Source organism: Hibiscus syriacus, unplaced genomic scaffold (genome assembly GCF_006381635.1).
Source record: "Hibiscus syriacus cultivar Baekdansim isolate YM2019G1 unplaced genomic scaffold, ASM638163v2 tig00112801_pilon, whole genome shotgun sequence".
NCBI lineage: Eukaryota > Viridiplantae > Streptophyta > Magnoliopsida > Malvales > Malvaceae > Hibiscus > Hibiscus syriacus.
In genome coordinates, this window is record NW_024063404.1 from 464,698 (window position 1) to 481,246 (window position 16,549).

The 16,549-nt window shown below is 34.8% G+C and overlaps 1 long non-coding RNA gene across 1 annotated transcript; it reads right to left on the bottom strand.

The window, feature by feature from the left end:
* Positions 1-15,733: 15,733 nt before the first annotated feature.
* LOC120183722 lies at positions 15,734-16,059 on the bottom strand. Its single transcript, XR_005521959.1, has 3 exons — positions 15,975-16,059; positions 15,825-15,902; positions 15,734-15,756 (listed from the first exon to the last, which is right to left on the bottom strand). It is a non-coding gene; the product is annotated as an uncharacterized LOC120183722 (long non-coding RNA).
* Between the last annotated feature and the right edge of the window lie 490 nt (positions 16,060-16,549).

Consider the following 16,549-nt stretch of genomic DNA (forward strand, 5'->3'; position numbering starts at 1 on the left):
GACAAAATAAAATATTGAATGCTAAACAAAAAGAAAAAATGAATAATAAATATAATAAATAATAAATAATAAATAATATATTATCATTTCCTAATTCCTATTTATTATGACAAATGAACATGAGAAACACCAATATGTGAAATAAACACAACAAATATAAAACGCATCCATTTCAAAACAGTCAGCATTGGTATTTTATAAAGCAGAAAAAAACAACAATTATAAAATTCCGCAAACAAACACGTTCCAAAACAACAAAAGCAATTAAAAAACCTTTCAAACTGCAAATGGAAATTAAAGTCTGTGTATTCAGCTCAGCTACAAATCCTTAGCTCTTCTTCTTGCTTGCTTTTGCATCACTGGTGTAACACCCGACTTGGATTTAAATGTCTTGGGATCGTGTGAAGCAGCAGAACACTGGGTGCTTTGTGTTTCATACTCTGGAATGTGGTCCCACATTTTTCTTTGTGTTTTGTATGTAAATACTGTGTTACAATAGTTAGTTACAATGGCTATTTATAATGATTGTGGATCTTATTTTTAGGAATTTGAATCATAGTAGAACTTTATCCTATTTCTAGGAGTTTGAATCCTAGTAAAACTCTATCCTATTTTTAGGAGTTTGAATCCTAATAAAACTCTAACGTTATGTTTGTTTTATGAATCTCACTAAATCGGGATTGTTGAGAGTGTTGTAACCCGGACAAAAAGGTGTGTTGACAATAATTTACGCTAAATAAAATATCAACATCAAAAAACGGAAGAGGAAAAAGAGTACCCATATTGATATTATTAATCTTATAGAAATATAATTACTTGATAAATTTTGCGAGCTTTAAAGACTTTTTTTTTTTGGAAAACCTAAAGTACTACAATGATAGGAGGCAATGAGCCAACTTGGATGGTGTCTGTAATGATGAGAGAACATGTCGGAGAACGATAATGTTGATAATAACATAATATGGGAATGAAACTCTAAAAACTTTAAAGTTGCTAAGAACATGAAATTAAAAAAAATGAGGTGCCTTCAATATAGTAGAAACAATCCACGTTAGAAAATAGGCCACGTCATTATCGTATTCATGATTTAACACCCGAATAATAGAAATGAAGTAATTCAAAAATTGAGTGATCAAATTAAAATAATAAAGTTTAATGATTAAAACAATAATATGATGAAAATCATAGTTTACTCATACAAGTAATAAAATTAAGGATAAATTACTTATTTGGTACCCCACCTATTCTCATTTATGTTTTGGTCAACTAACTTTTTTTAGCAAAATTGTATCTAATGTTACATCATTTTAGTCCTAGTCATTAAGTTTGATTGTTGACTTAACATAAATGATAATATAATATGTTATAATAACAATTTTAATCCTCAAAAGTTATAAATTTTATCAATTTTCTCCTAATTGATAATAATTCAATAAATCCTCAATATTTAAAAATCATATAAATTTAGGGATAATCTTAGTTTAAAATAGTTTAATAATTCAATAAATTTTAAGATGATGACAAAGCTATTATTTTATTGGAGAAGAGAAACGAAAATGGGAAAATAGACGATTAAGAGTCAAAGCCTTTGGGTTATTGGCTCTTGTTTAAGGTAACTGTAAAGCTCATTTTCATTTCGTTGTTGAATAATTTGAAATAATTCAGTAAAAAAATTAATTTTTGGTTGTATTGTATTGTCGTAATGCGGTTAAATAATTTAATCTAAATTTGATTCTCGTAGCATCTTTTCACATTTTTATTATTTTCTCTAATAAGTTGGTGACACATTATCTTATTGGGGAGTTAGATATATTGAATTATTAAATTATTTTAAATTAAAATAAGGATCAAATTGATATAATTTTGAAATGTTAAGGTTTATTGAATTATATCAAATTAAGATAATATAATGTATAAGTTTTATGAAGGCATAATAATAAAATTACCCCCAACATTTGCACAAAATGTTCACTTTGTCCCATCTATTTTTGGAACATTTTAGTTTCCAATGTTTTACTTTGGAGCGAAATGCCTCCTAGATGGATGGAAATCGTTAGTTGACTAACGGTCAATGTTTCCTATTGATGTGGCAGGTCATGTATGATGCCACATCATCAAAAAATATTTTTAAATTATTTTTAAATATATTTGATAAGTATATATGCAACTAATTATAATTTTAGTTTACTCTAAAAATAAATTTTTGCTAAAGTGGCATCACATGTAGACTTGTCACATCCGTGTGAAACACTGACAGGCAATCATCTAACATTTTTTATCCAACCAAGGGATATTTTGCTCTAAATGAAACGTTGTGGGTTAAAATGTTTCAAAAATAATAGGAGCAAAGTGATCATTTGTGCAAACGTTGGGAGTAATTTGGTTATTATGTCTTTTATAAACTAAAATTGTTATTATCCTATGTCATATCATATCAAATTTAATGAATAATGATTAAAATAGAAAAAAATATAATGTTAGGTATGGTTTTATAAAACAAATTAGTTGGATAATATAAAAGAAATACAAGAATAGTTGGAGTGCAAAATAAGTAATTTACCCAAAAATTAGTTTGTGATGGAGGAGCGGAAGATGGTGTGTGTGGTATTAAATGGAATATTGACTTGTATGCGGCACCACGGTGACGGTGAGCGTGTATTTTCCCACTTGTAATTATTTAACGGATGGTTTTTAACTTTTTATTGCTTGACGCACCACATGCCCTCACGTTACGCCTTAAAATAGGATCCAAAATATTGGTGCATTTTTTTTTCTCAACATTCGCGTGGAAGCGACGCGAGGGGAGGCGAAGCATGGAAGGAAAATAAATGGAAATGTTTATATGAGACTTTAGTAGCCAATCTCTTTGTCAAAAAGGTAGTGGCTGTGGTTGGAAATTTCCGATCATGTTGAGGTTTTGTATTTTTACGTCCCCACCCTTCTTCTAGGATTGATATCCGTCCAATTTGAATTGATTTTTAAAAAAAGAAATATATGTTATAATATTAAAATTAAACATTATGTGAGTTAGACTTATCTTTGTAAAGGAACGGTGGAATCTGTTATAGAGTCATCAGTTTCCTAGATAAATTCTATGAAATGTGTGGACTACAGTTTAATGCGGTCAAATGTGAATTTTATGCTGTTGATATCCCCAATTAATGCCATAGAGACTATACATAGAATCATGGGCTTCACACATGGAAGCTTGCATGTGAGATACTTAGGGGTACCTCTAGTAACGAGAAAACTCTCTGAAAAGGATTGTCTAGTCCTCATTGAAAAAAAATCAAAGCCAAGCTCCATCACTGGTCAGGAAAACACTTGACTTATGCAAGAAGACTCGAACTTATCAGAGCTGTCATATTTAGTGTTGCTAACTACTGTGCATGCAGTTATTTTTACCACAGTCTATTATAAATAGGATCGAGAAACTCTGTTCTCGTTTTCTCTAGAAAGGTTATGACAAGGTTGCTACTGGAGTTAGAGTAAGCTGGAGAATGATATGCCACTCGAAATCTGAAGGAGGCCTTGGCTTAAAGGACTTAAAAACATGGAACAAAGCATGTATGATTCAACTCATTAGAAACATCTTAGCAGGAGAGGGCTCTCTGTGGGTTGCTTGGGTCAAATCCTTATGTGTTAAAAGATAAAGACTTCTGGCAATCAGAAGGTGGAACTACTGTTAGTTGGAACTTCAGAAAATTGCTAAACCTTAAAAGAGAAGCACAAACTATTTTTTTCTACAGGAGCAATGGCGACTCGCGCCATATGGGATGAGATTGGAGTAAAGAGAGACAGTTAATTGGCATAATCTAATCTGGTTTCCTCTGCACATACCAAAACACAACATGATTGCTTGGATGGCTATCTTGGACAGACTACCAACTAGGAATAGGCTTCAACAAATGGGCATTATAACGATGGCTTGTGTGTTATGTGCAATGAGGATCGGGAGACAAGAGACCACTGTTCATTGAATGTCCACTGGCGGATTCCCTTTGGAATGCCATTTTGCGTCTCTCCGGATTAAGGTCATCTCCTTTGTCCTGGAATAACTTGTTAGCATCTGCTTCTCATTCTTTGAAAGGTAAATCCTACTTATCACTATTTTGAAACTTGCTTGGTGTGCCTTTCTCTATTATGTATGGGAGGAACGAAACAGAAGGTTGTTCAAAGAAAATTCCAGAAATACAGCTGAAATTCTTAAAGCTATCAAGGAGATTGTCGGAATTCAACTTAGAGGTCGAAATATTAATAGACTTGATAGTGTTAATATTAATCTTTGTAAGAATTGGAGTATTGAATAACCTATACTCTGTTTTGTGCATAGATTGTTCTTGATTATAGATTGCTTTTCCATTGATGATTTTTTTGTAGCAAACACTGCTATTTGGGTAATAAAAATTTTATTTATCCAAAAAAATATTAAAATTAACATCTTTAAAGTGTTTGTATGTTACACCAACATTTATTCTTGACCGTACGTTTGTATCGAAGAGCACTATTCAATATCAAAATATTTATTTAATGCTCTTACCATTGGAGTGAAGTATAAATTGAAAGACAAGGACAATCTCCGTACCTTTGTGTTGATTGTCAATGTGAATGAAAGATTAGAAACAAAATGCCTTACAATTATATAATATTAATCTCCATGGAAGATACAGTAGTATGGGATAAATTAAAGGGAAAATCCAATCTATTTTATTTATAAAAGAATACGTAATTTTCATCTGAAAAACAAATATTTAAATTTGAGTGTTGTAATCCAATCAGTGGATTCCCTGCCATTTTGCTTCGGAGGATAAGAAATTAAACCCATGACTTGAACCCCCCAATGGTTTCTTAATGCTTTCAACCACCCATTTCCAATTCCAGCGTTGAAAATGATTCTGTGGTGGAAGACATTTAGAAGGTACTGACCCTCAAATTAGAGGGACCAAACTGAAAGCTCTGCATTTCCTACTACTCACCATTCCACGCAACCTTATTCTTTCCCATATTAAATTAACATACATGTATGTCTACGCATGCTAATCTAATATTCTAAAACTTAGAAATTAGATCCAACATTTTCTGGTCCCGTTTCCAAATGGATGGAAAACTAAATCATTCTGCTTGATTTTTTTCACCTTTTTTTTCGAGCGTTGGCCACGTTTTCTTGACCCTGCCTAACTTTTGTTTAAAGCAAAGCTTCACTCCCCTATTCCATTCCATCACATACATGAATGTGTATATATAGTTTTAATTTCTTACTAAATAATTATACACAAAATGGGTTGGGGGGGGGGGAAGTCGACGTATACCGTCTTCTTCCGAATCTTTGGGAGTTATACTGTTCTATATTTTTAATCTTTGGGAGTTATACCATTCTATATTTTAACAATGAAATGATATTTTAATGTAAATACATCTTAAAAAATCATTCATAAATATCTGAATGATAGTTAGATATTTTTTTTGGATAATTGATAGTTAGATATTTGTTGATTCAGAATCTCCTTTTTTTTTACGGACATGGAAGTTTATTTGAAGGGCATATATAGATTCATTTGAAGTCAAACCGACCTAATACCATTTACTAATCCATTTATTTAAAATTTGTCGTTTCTAAATCTTATATTATACATTTAGTTCTGATTTGGGACCTATCAACGTTATATTCATTGGCCCACACTATCACCTAATCTAATCCCAATAACCTCAATGCAACTGGGCATCACATGAATTTCGCTTTACAAAGCTAGGCCATCAAAAGCCTTTAATTAAGTTAAAAAAAAAAACCCAGAATTTGTAATAACATGAGTACATGACCTACTAGTTTCTGCTGCCCGCAGTATGCAATAGTTGAAATTTCTCCCGCATGTAATATTTATAGTATTAGATTGAGCACTTTGTGGCGGTCACCACAAGGCAATGGTCCTTGTCCATATTAATTCCTGAAAATGAATTTTGATTCCTATTGAAGTGTTGATAATCATCATCTCTCACTATTATGGGACAGAAGCAAAAAATCGTCTTGCCTTTCAGTTTAGAGAAAATAACCTCAGTGACCGAAAATTCCTTATAATATACGATTTTGACCAACTTTTTTTCGATTTGCCAAAATGACCAACAAAATTGCAATGCGATCTCTAAATCGCAACGCGATCTCCAGTATCGCAAATCAGTTTCCAGATTCGCAACGCGATTTTGACTATCACAACACGATAATAGATAATCGCAACTCGATTCTGACTGTCGCAACACTGAATTTCAAATTCGCAACAGGTTTTAGTTTCGCAACACAGATGCTTTGGGTATATAACTACGCAGCAGAAGCAACTCATAACCTAAATCCCTAAATCGCAACTCATTCCATCTCCATCTATCACTCTCTCCGGCGACATCCGTTCCTATATCCAACGACATCCTTTCCCATCCGGCAACAGGTTTTAGTTTCGCAGCTCGTTTGTTTAGTAAATTAATTTACAATAATGAAATCATCTAATGTTGATCATGTTTGGATAGATTTGTGTTTTGGAGGGTCGTGGGAGAATGTTCATGGTGTTTTACAATATATGCCTTTACCCATGAATCTTCAACTAAAATTGTCATTAAAAAAGTTAACTTATGAAACTCTAATGTTATGTGTTGCAAATAAATTGAATTTAGAGTCCTTAAGTGGATTTAGGCTATCTTATCAGAGAAAAGATAAAGTTTATTTGTTAACCGACACTGAAGATGTTGAACGATTCATTGCTTACATTAGTGTTTCGCAAGATGATGTTACATTGTATGTTGTTGAACCTAGAAGTAGTGAAGTTGGGTCAGTAGCGGGTAGTAATCAACTAAGTTTTTCAACCCCAGTTTATGGTACTCAAAATTTAATGGTTCCACCACAATTTTATCACCAAGCAAATTTTGTTTCACCACATTTCCAATACCAAACACAATCTCAAAACCCACAACCTTTCCCTAATCCAAATCCCAATCAACTTTCAGCACCAAATTCCAGTTTTCGTATTAACCAGTTAGACAAATGATGAGCCAACAGAACAAATTGTGAGTACTAGTCGGTATTCGAAATTTGATCTTGGTCAATACCCGGACTTTGATCTTGGTCAATACTCGGATTTTGATGATGTTTCAGAAGAAGAAACAGACCCTGCGTGTAATGATTTTGATATTGGTCAATACTCGAATTTTGATGATGAAACAGCCGCTGCCGAGGAAGATGTTGTTGATGATAACGAGGAGGAAGTTACAACTGTGAATGAACATGTTGAACATCCATTCTGTAATTCATGTAACCCTGAAGAAGAAAAAGAAGAAGAAAAAATCCCCGAAGAAAATGCCACGGGAGTATAACTGGAATATGCCAGAATTACTTCAGATACCGGAAGAAGAGTTGGTAAAAATAGCAGTTGATTGTTACACAAAAATTATTCGTATCAAGAAAGATGATTGTTTTGATACAAAGGAAGACTTGAAGATTGCTTTGTATACGAAATGTGTGGAAGATGGCTATCAACTAAAAGTTAACAAATCAAGCAAAGATTGTTTCGAAACAAGGTGTATGATTGACAAAAACTGTACATGGCGTATGATTGCAAAGAGGATAAAAGATTGCGAAATGTTTCAAGTTAGGACTTTTATTGATAAACATACATGTTCAATAACCCAAGTTTTTCCTCACTATAGATAGGCAAACAAAAAGGTGTTGAGTGGTTTTCTGGCTGAGTTAATATTTTTGAATGGCAGGGTATATCGGGGACATGAAATTATGACTGACATGAATTCTCGGTTCAAGATTAGTATCTCATATTCTCAAGCTTGGAGAGCCAAATGTTATGCCTTGGAATTGTTGAGGGGGTCGCCAGAAGCATCGTTTGCCCAACTGTCATCTTATTGTCACAATTTAAAGCTAAAAAATCATGGGTCGGTAACTCATATCAAAACAGATAGAGATGGACGCTTTGAGTTGCTATTTATCGTCATTGATGCTGCGGTTAGTAAATCAATATAATTTTGTTGACTCATTTTTGTTAGTTACATGCATATCACATTTAAATGATTATATTTCTTGTGTATATGATTTTGTAGATTCGTTCGTTTATTACTTGCATGCGCCCAATTATTATAGTTGACGGAGCACATTTAAAAGGTCGATACCTTGGAGTAAACTTATTAGCAGTAGTCATGGATGCTAACAATGGGATACTGCCAATAGCTTACGGGGTTGGCAAATCTGAAACCTCTGATTCATGACATGGTTTATGGGGCATCTTAGGGATTGCATAGGTCCTATTAGCAATCTGACAATCATATTCGATAGGGTAAACTCAATTGACAACGCTGTTAGAAGGTGTTTCCCAGATGCTTTTCATGGACTTTGTGGTGTTCATTTGTATAGAAATCTAAAATCAAGGTCTGCTGGTATAAAAAATCACAAATGGACATACTGGAAGGTTGTAAAAGCTTATCGGAAGTGGATTTTAATAAGCATATAAATTGTTTAAGAATTGTTTTGCCTCAGTGTGCTCAAACACTAGAAGATGTCGGGTTTGAAAGATGGTCAAAAGTACATCAACTTGGAGCAAGATATGGTTTCATGACGTCTACTAGTGCAAATCAATCAACGCTCTAAGTCGTCATTCCCAGAAATTACCCATTACTATGTTAATAGAGTTTTTTTCGAGCCTCTATTCAACAGTGGTACTACAAGAAAAGAAACCATGCATGTATTATTTCTTTAAATTCGTAATTTATAATATATTTTACTAAGTATTATTTATTTAAATTTACAGGAACATTGGAACATCGTGTTACACCATGGACTGAAAAAAAGATAACAAAACGTGTTGTGAAGTCAACGTCATGGAGAGTTGAACCATGTTCAAACACTTTGTTTGAAGTACTGGATAATAACTTAAATGGGCTTGTCGATCTAAATGCAAAGACGTGTAGTTGTATGAAATGAAAAATATCTGGTTATCCGTGTGGCCATGTTATAAAAGTTTCTCTTCATCTAAACCAAGTTGATTCAAGCGCATACGCTATGGATTGCTACACTATAGAAGTATATCGACAGACTTATGCCGAGATTATCTACCCTATTCCACATCCTTCTGAGTGGGACATACCAGATGACTTACAAACAGTTTTGCCACCAGTCATGGACAGAAGGCTACCTGGTCGACCAAAAAGTCACGATCGTATACCATCTAAGGGTGAAGAGAAGAAGAGATCGACATGTAGTCGGTGCAAGGAAAGTGGTCATACAAGGTTGACATGTGGATCACCAGTGCCATCACAATCATCTTTTCCTCTACCAAAATATGGATCCTCATCAAAATCCAAAGCTCATATGGTGTCAAGAAAAAGGCAATCAAAATCGCAATCAAAATCAAAATCCCAATCACAACCGGCTTCACCTTCTGGGACTATTAACTTAGGTGATTTTTAAATGCAAACGTTGTATTATGTGTATTTTATATGTAAACTTTTAACATTTTCAGTTAGGCATGTATTAGTAACTTGAGTTTGAACATTGCTATGATCTGTTCAGTTATTATCACTTATTACACATTCATTTGAATATCGCAACGCGAATTTGACTATTATGTGTATTTTATGTGTGAACTTTTAACATTTTCAGTTAGACATGTATTAGTAACTTGAGTTTGAACATTGCTATGATCTGTTCAGTTGTTATCACTTATTACATATTCATTTGAATATCGCAACGCGAATTTGACTATCGTAACGTGAATTTGATTATCGCAACTCAAAAATCGCAACGCGAATTTGACTATTGCAACGCGAATATGACTATCGCAACGCGAATTTGACTATCGCAACGCGAATTTGATTATTACAACGGGAATTTGACTATCGCAACGAGAAAATCGCAAAGCATATTAGACTATCGCAACGCGAATTAACTTTCGTTGCCATTTTAACTTTCGCATTGCGATTTTGAGTTTAGCGTTGCGAAAGTGTACCTTCAACATGTCTTTTGCCTTCAATATGATGCAGATTGAAATCAACAAATCAACTTTTCATTTCAATCAATTAAATAAGCACAAATAAGAATTATTTACACATCAATTAAACAAATCAACTTTTACAAATCAACTTTTACAAATCAATTAAACAAGCACAAATAAGAATTATTTACACATCAATATTAAACAAATCAACTTTTACAAATCAATTAAACAAACAAAAAATGCTAATAATTCTTATTTTCCTCATCAATTAAACAAATCAGACTTTTAAGAATCAATTAAACAATCAAAAAAAGTGTACCCCAGACAGTTGATGCACCCATACATCAATTTCACGCAGCTAACTTCAGGATTAACCTGCAGAAACCAAACATTTGCTCAAACAACACTATCTACACATCTAAAACCAACAAACAACAAATTATTATTGAATTCTAGGTACTTAACGACACTTGCATTTGACTTACAAATTGTTTATGGACACTTTCATAACGCGGATGCAGGTAGGCAACGTCTCACATATATCGCTCTAGCCATAAAATGTCGAAACCACAAGCCTACTACACCTCTATCTCTGTCGGTGGGAGGTAAAAACTGTGTACTTCCTGTCGTCAAACGCTCCAAGCACATGCATACGAGAGGACCACAATCCCCTCTGGCTTACCGCGTTTGTTGTGGTGCGGTCTTGTCTCTGATAACTGTAACATTGAACTTCTTTAGCTTCTTGTTTCTAGAATAAGTCCAATAATTAATTGCATCCAAGAATTTAGCCAAATGAGAGCTCCATCCCTTAATAATATCTTTCAAATCAGACAATGATATGTAATTTATCATGCTGTCATATACTATTATCTTCAGGGATGAGAGCTGAAGCTCGACGAGAAGCCAATGAGTACGTTCCAAAATAGGGATAAACACCTACAATCATAAGTAATAATTCAAATTGCGCACTTATTTATGAACACCTTTAAAATATTTTAAAAAAAATAAATACTAACCTTATCGACCTCCCACCATGCAGGATAAAGTTTAGCTTGTCCATTAGCCAACACATATGATTCCTATCGTTGATTCTTCAAGTGAACTACGTGAAAAGACGTCGGCATAATTGTATATCGCGTATTTTTTATTTTTCTTTAATTTCCTTACTATTAGAAGACGTGACACCCATGCATCAATATGCTGTTTTACAAAAAAAGACATATATTAGTGAATTACATAAATTTTAAAAAAAATTAATCAAAATGAAATATAAGAAGAAATATAAGACTTACCCCCATCGAAATAGCCTTTGTCTTCAACTCCTAATAACACACCCCACCAAGACCGATCAATCAACAAATGCATATCATCGTTGAGTTTGTATATGTCAGTGTAACACCCTTGGCTCCGCTCATGTAGATAAAAATCAACTACGGTCTTAGCCCAAAGGGTATTATCCAGAATTGTTTCCGGTAGTTGTCTCCTCTCCACTTCATCTGCCGGAATGGTACTGACCGTAACTCATACGAAAGCCAACAGTCATCCATCATGTCCGGTACGTGAGGGGGTTTCTCAATAATTCGACATATTACGCCATATGAATCGGGATCTTGAATGGTGGGAGGGACCTCTTCAACGATGACAGGGGCCTCTTGAACGGTGGGAGGGGACTCTTGAGGATTATAGGGGCCTATTGAACGATAGGGGAGGCCTCTTGAACAATGACAGGTGAGTCAGGCTTCTTCTTACAGAGTCTTCGCACTATTGGGGTGAACGGAGACGTAATGGCATGTGCACGCCATCTGATGCGTGAATCCCGTCGTGCAAGAAAAACCTGACGTAAAGCATCCACCTTATCGGGCCGCTAAATATAATTATTAATACATAAATCAGTAAATAAACAGACATGATATTAAACAGTGAAAACAAAGACAAATATGTTTCAAACTTGCACGTATTCACCCAAGTCATTATTCTATCATAGTTCACAAAATGCATCAGATAACATTCCAGAAGTAAGCACTTATAAACATTTAAAAGGACAACATATAGGTTTAGTGCATGTTCAAGGACAACATAGAGAGTAGTAGTTTATTCTTGAAACTTAAATTTGCAACATTGTGAAGTTAGTATTTGTCTTTGTCTTTTGGTTGAAGTAATCCAATCCATTCAATTTTCAATTTGCAGAAGAAGAATAGTTTCTTAAACTTAAAATCGAAACACAAAACTTAAATCGCAACGCGAAAATGACTATCGCAACGCGAAATGACTATCGCAACGCGAATTGGACTATGGCAACGGGATAATCGCAATGCGAAATAAAAATTGCAACGCGAAACCAAAATCGCAATGTGAAACTAAATTCGCGTTGCGATAGTCATTTTTGCATTGCGATTTTCACGTTGCGATTTTTATTTCGCATTGCGATTATCCCATTGCGATAGTCAAATTCGCGTTGCGATAGTCATTTTCGCGTTGCGATTTAAGTTTCGTGTTGCGACTATTCTTCTTCTGCAAATTGAAACTTGAATGGATTGCATTACTTCAACCAAAAGACAAAATAAAGACAAATACTAACTTCACAGGGTTATTTTAGAACTGTTTAGCAATATTGGCAGCAACCGAATGAATTTACTAAGCAATCTAAGTGAAATGGTTAATCTAAGTGAAATTATGAGTAAATTATGTTAAATATGAAAAATCTTAAACTTACCTCGTTGCGTAGAGTATGAACCTCATTCTGCAACGATGCTACCATCTCACGTAGAGCCGCTACCTCACCACGTAAAGTAGATACCTCGTCAAGCCATGCACCATTGTCATCGCGTAAAGTACCGACCTCCTCACGCAAGGCATTGACCTCATCACGTAACTCCCCTAACTCATCCCGTGGAGGTGGAGAACAGGGAGATAAATATCGTAGCATCTTTGCCGGTCGCTTATCATGAGGTTATGGTGGAGAAGAGACTCGATGATGTGACGGAATAGGTGATGGCTCTCGTTGTAGAGGTATATAGTGTGGTCGATTAGGTAATGGCTCTGGGTGAGGTGATGGCTCTCGAAGTGGAGGCTGCTCATCATCCGTGCCATCAAAAAAACGCTTACTAGCTTGCCACCAATCAGTGGCAAGCTCAGCCTCCGTGGGTATCAGCCTCTGTAATGGAGTGTTGGCCTCCTAACAATATAAAAGCTCAAACAAAGTTAAACGTGTACTAGTAATAACTTGTTTATATATATGGTAGTATTTGTGTTAACTTACATCATTTATTATCGTATACCGTAGTAACTCTTCCCAAATCAACAGCCGCCGTTTCCTCTTCCAGGAAATAGCTCTAGAAATATCATTTGAAGTTTTTAATACATATGTCTGCATGTCGGGAAAAGCCTCAAATATCCAAATCTACAAAAACAATATAATACACAAACATTAATAATTTTTAAATAATTAATTATAATTTTGGAAACATTATATAGAAATTCTTACCTTAAAGGCCCAAATAAAGCCTGACAAAGTGTATTTGGAACCATCGCCACGCAAACTTTTGCGGTCATCAAAGGCAGATGACAACTTATTTCAGGTAGCTTTCCATAGATACGAACCCCAAAGAAACAGGTTCCATGCATTTAGGTCCTCTACCAATAATATTAGCTCCTTAGAATAGGTTGTCTGGCCTCTCTGCCTAAAAAGTTGGCATGCAAAAGTACTAAAAGGCATACTTGGACAACACCGACGTCATCCATCCGAGTAAAACCATCTTTCTTATTCAATAAGCTCGTCAAGTCGTCAACGTGTAAATTCGGCTTCTCCATTGACAGCTCAGGAAAAACCCGGGATAACCATGATGGGCGGGTAATATGACTAGTGTATCGACCTACACCATCGTGTCCGAAGCGTAGACCAGTGATTAAGCAAAACTCCTCCCGCCCAAAACACGTATACGCCGGTGGAAAATGAAACCATATCTCTTTATTACCACGTTTTATACTCTCAGGTAGATCGCTAGTCATGGTCTGAAGCCACAAATGGTTCAACATAGCATCTCCACCCGGATGTTGTACTTTCAGCCATGGCCCGAAGCAAGTATCCTCAAATAATGTTCTTTGTACAGGTGAAGCTTCGACGCAATTGTAGTGACTAGGCTTATTTTATTCCTTAAGGTCAATTGAGCCGAAAAAAAGTTCTACAAAAACAATAAACATACCAAGTTAGATTAAAAACTACACTGTGAAGATATACCAAAAACAATAATAAACATAAAGAGTAGTAGTAGTTTATTCTTCAAACTTAAATTTGCAACACTGTGAATTTCGTATTTGTCTTTGTTTTTTGGTTGAAGTAATGTAATTCATTCAAGTTTCAATTTGCAGAAGAATAATAGTTTCTGAAACTTAAAATTGCAACACGAAAATGAAAATCGCAACACGAAAAATGACTATCGCAACGAGATAATCGCAACGCGAAATGAAAATCGCAACACGAAAATGACTATCGCAACGCGAATTTGACTATCGTTGCGATTTTCATTTCGCGTTGCGATCCTCAGTTTCAAATAGTCATTGTCTAAAATTGAAACTTGAATGAATTGCATTACTTTAACCAAAAGACAAAACAAAGACAAATACTAACTTTACAGGGTTAAAGACTAAACAGTTTAGCAGTATTGACAGCAATCAAATGAATTTAATAAGAAATCTAAGTGAAATGTTTAATCTATTATTGAAATTACCAGTAAACTTATCATCAATTTCAATATGAAAAACCTAATAATAATGCAAAATTTTCAAAATAAAAATAATTAAAAAAACTAACCCTTGGTGGTTGATTTGGTTGATTTTCCATTTCTGATCGTGAATGATTGTGAGGGTGGCTCTGAGAGATGGAGATAGACGGATTTTGCCAGAGATGGGGACGGATTTCGTCAGAGATGGGGACGGATGTCGTCGTAGAGAGTGAGAATGGAGATGGGACTGAGTTGTGATTTAGGGTTTTAGGTTAAGAATTACGATTACGAGATGTATTAATATTCGTGTTTGGAATTTGAAAATAAAATACGCGTTGCGATACTAATGGAGCAATTGAAAATCGCATTGCGATTTTGTATTATCGCGTTGCGATAGTCAGAATCGCGTTGCGATTTACATATTCGCATTGCGATAGTCAAAATCGCATTGCGAATCTGGAAACTGATTTGCTATACTGGAGATCGCATTGCGATTTAGAGATCGCATTGCGATTTTGTTGGTCATTTTGGCAAATCGAAAAAAAGTTGGTCAAAATCGTATATTATAAGGAATTTTCGGTCACTGAGGTTATTTTCTCTTCAGTTTATTGGTTTCATTTCAGATCTCATATATGGATATGAGTTCATTTTTTCTTATATTCGATATTCATTTTAATAAATAAAAAAAACGATCAACAGACACAAAATTTAAGGGCATATTCGCTAGAGATAATTATCACTACGGAGGGTACAGCTTCCTGTTTATTGGCATAAACTCCACCTAACACTACACTATGAATATCTGTAAAAAAATAAAAAGGAAAACAAGGCTTTGGTTCATAATAATTTTAAGACTAACTATGAAAAAGTTTAATTCAAATCAAATCATAGATGATGCCTAAGGGATTTACAAAACTGTGGAGCCTGGAGTGAAACGCATTTTTCTTGTTAAAATCGGGTGTCTCAAGCTGTAATCATTTCATCTTTGGTTTGATAGAATCAGGCTTCCATCAACAGAGCCAGGCCTATTTGACTGTTGAAAAGGATGTTTTGATAACCTGAAAACAATTATTGATACAACAGAAGTAAATGAATGGATTCTCAGAATCCGAAACAACTGAGTCACCTGTGACATTAAACCATGGACTTACTCCACTGTTATCTTTGAACTATCTCTAGTAATCTTAGCAGGCGGCGATTCTTCCTGTACTGACATTGCATTTCTAGTCAATTGTCAGCTTGAGACAAGTATACAAATAAAAATAACAGTATTGACCTTCTTTTGAGAGGTCCCTAGGGCCAGGGGGCCAATACGAGAATGAATCAACTGATTCTCTGCTTGCTCTGGCTTTTCAGCTGCGAGATGGAATAAAATATTTTCATATTCATTTGATATGGAATCAAAGAAGAAAAATCTGAAATTTGTCTAGCAACAAAATCTGCATTGCCAAGAAGAAAGGGTATTTTCCCAGTACTTTAACGGATCCAAGACGTGAGAATCAAGAGAGGATTTGAAATAAGTGATATTCAATGCATAATATTGCAGAACGAGATAGAAAGTGAGACGACAAGCATTGTGGAAGTAAATAAGCTATAATTAACATGTTTACAGTGAAGGCCAAAGTCTTGGATCTTATTGAGAGGAATGGGTTGTATCCTTGAGGGTATGTCAACTTTTGCAGCAGAAACAGTCCTTGTTAGATCAACTGCTGGTTGGGTTGAAACATGGATTACAGACAGCCATCATCCATACCCTGGACGAGAATGGCCACCCCACATGGGGTTGCATCTATTAGCTCGGACTGCTGCAGATTTCCCCAATCTTACAAGAACACAGCACATGTTGCGGTT